A 2,933-nucleotide genomic window follows, 5' to 3' on the forward strand; every position below is an offset into this window, starting at 1 on the left:
TAACAAAAGAAGAAAAATATTCTTAGATTTCTGTTCATTCTAATCATGTACAAATAAAGTAGCACAGTAAGATTACATTTATTTGAATGCATTAGTGAGTGTGTGATTGTGCTGTGTGTGCAGAGTGTCAATACTAAAAGTGAAGGTGTAGTTGATATCTTTGGTGATAATATCTGTAGTAATCATAAAAAAACAATTAAGAAATAAAGAATTAAAATTACAAATAATATTCTATTAAGATATGAGTTACAATAACATGATTTGCAATAGTAATAATATCAATAATATATGCACAATACACAGATTAGACTATCAGGTCTGTGTTTTACAAAAACATTAGTATTGCAGCCAATGTGAGTCTGTGGGATTTATAAACAGACAAAATATGATTTGAAATGTTATTTTAATGATTTTATTAAGTTTAAACAATATTTCAAATGGAAAAAAAATGAAAAATAATATTTTAGTGAGCAGAATGAACCAATGAGTGTTCTTCTTCTGGTGGTTAAAATGTAAATGAAAACAATAATACTTAATACACTAACCATGCTTGAACACACACATGCACACACATTTTGTTGTAGATGTAGATATTTAAAAGTGATAAACTTTGACAAAACATGACTGTGTTATAATAGGTGATTTTCATGCAAGTAATTTTATATAGTCCAAAAACTAATGCAAAAGCACAGATGAAAATATTTTATTAAGTAGAATGTCCTGCAGAGGGCAGGAGAAGACCACTAATTGACTCACTTTCATTTGAAAGACTTTTTTTATCCACCAGTAAAACAAAGCAGTTTCTCCATGTTCTTTCCATTAAGCATGCTTACACACACAGACACACACACAAACACAAACACATCCACACACACACACACACAGACAAATATGTTTTCAATGTTTTTAGGATGTGATATTGTGAAAATATCTTCATCTCCTCATCTTGAACGACTTTGCCTCAAGAATCACTAATGTCAATCAAACCGTTCATAATCATAATAAAAAAAATAAAAATATATACAAATATCATAATAAAAAAAAACATCATAATAAAAAAGATTGCTTCTTAAAGCATTTGTTTATTTCCAATACTGAAGCGAATTAAAAGATCATGCGTAATCCTGCTGCTCCCTCTAGTGGACAACAGTGGTATTATAGCTTACATTTTACAGTTGAAGTGTTTGAATGAATGGGAATTTGTTTTTTTACTTATATCTCAGGAACCAAAAGGCGAAAAATTCTGAAACTCAGAGCATAGATAGTGCTTGAGGAGCCCTGTTGAATGAGACCATCAATGTGTTTTTGGGCGATTGGGGCTGGGAGTTATGACTGTTATAAGGCATATCTGTTCGGGCTATTATCTCTGGAATGCCCAGGGCAAATAACACCACATTTGAATCGAAGCTAGCCAAGGACGCGCCCTTTCCAACGAGCTCTCACACAATGTTCGGGGTGGTCTGGGTCGGGAGCAATGGCCGTTCAAAATCGGGGGTCCCGCGGATTCGCGATGCGCGGGGGGCGCGCTCCCGAGGCCCGCGACGACACGTTTCGATCAAGAGCCCGGAGAGGTCCTCACCATCAAAATTTGAGCGCGCAACGACTTTCCGTTTTCGAGTTATGAATGGATTTGTATTCGGGGGCGTGGCTTAAATGCCGTTATACTTTCGTTTCATTTCATTCATTTACTTTCGTCCATTTCCATATCTCAGTGTAACACAATTGTCAATAGTAATACTCAATAGATGAGTTTTGACAAAATGTGATTGTAAATGTTAAAATAATGATTTTAAAAAGTCTAAATATGAATTTTATAACAATATTAGGGAGTAGTATGATGAAATGACAGCAGGGGGCAGTAAAATACCACTTATTGGCTTAATATGTCATTATATTCATATAAAATCACCTTTTGAAGAAGTTAAACTTTTTTTCTGATAATTATTGATCTAGAGAGTTCAGAGAATTGTGCTGCACTGGTTTTGAACATTATGATATGAACATTATATGATAAAAGATAGAAGACATCATTTACAGCAAATACAGGCAATTTACCATAGGAAATATATGGTTTTAAAGCGTTTTAACAGTTATAGCGCCAACTATCGTCCGATCTCCATAGAATTTTTCATGCTTGTTAATGATGTTATGTCACATATGCTGACCAATTTTTGTGAAGTTCTGAGTTTTTATTTAGGATTTATAGGCTTTTTAATGTATTTTGACACGCCCGTTTTATAAATTACCCTATTACAGCCATCCAAATGCAAAAGTTCAACTTTTTTTTGATAATTATTGATCTAGAGAGTCCAGAGAATTGTCCTACACTGGTCTGGTTCCGATCGGGCAAAAAACCTAGGACTAGTTCGCAAAAGTAGGTTTTTAACATATTAATGAATAATTAATGAACAGTTTGATTGACAGCAATGGTTCTTGAGGCAAAGTTGTTCAGGATGAGGAGATCTATCAAATGATATGCATATTGTGTGGATATTTGTAACACCACGTGATTACAGAGCCGTAAAACTCGTTAGCGCCAACTAGTGGCCGATTTCTTTCAAAATTCTTACAGACCTTTAGGGCCATGAGCCGAACATGCCCATTGAGTTTCGTTCCGATCGGCCTCCGTTAACCTTGTCTAATAGGTGCTCAAACTTCGTTGGCCGATGGCGGCCATGTTTTTTTAGATACGCCAATGTCCTCATACACATACATGGCACCTTGGACCAAGACACTGCATACCAATTTTCAAGTCAATCGGACTAACGGTCAGGTGGTTATAGCCTGTTTTATGTTTTTTTCATTTTATAGCGCCACCATGAGGCCAATCGTCGCGATTTTTTTACTGTGACCCCAGAGTAAGCTCATACACATGTGTACCAAGTTTGGTGAAGATACCTCATTTACATCGGGAGTTATAGCCATTTTAGTAA

Source organism: Rutilus rutilus (assembly GCF_951802725.1).
Source record: "Rutilus rutilus genome assembly, chromosome: 4".
Taxonomy (NCBI): domain Eukaryota; kingdom Metazoa; phylum Chordata; class Actinopteri; order Cypriniformes; family Leuciscidae; genus Rutilus; species Rutilus rutilus.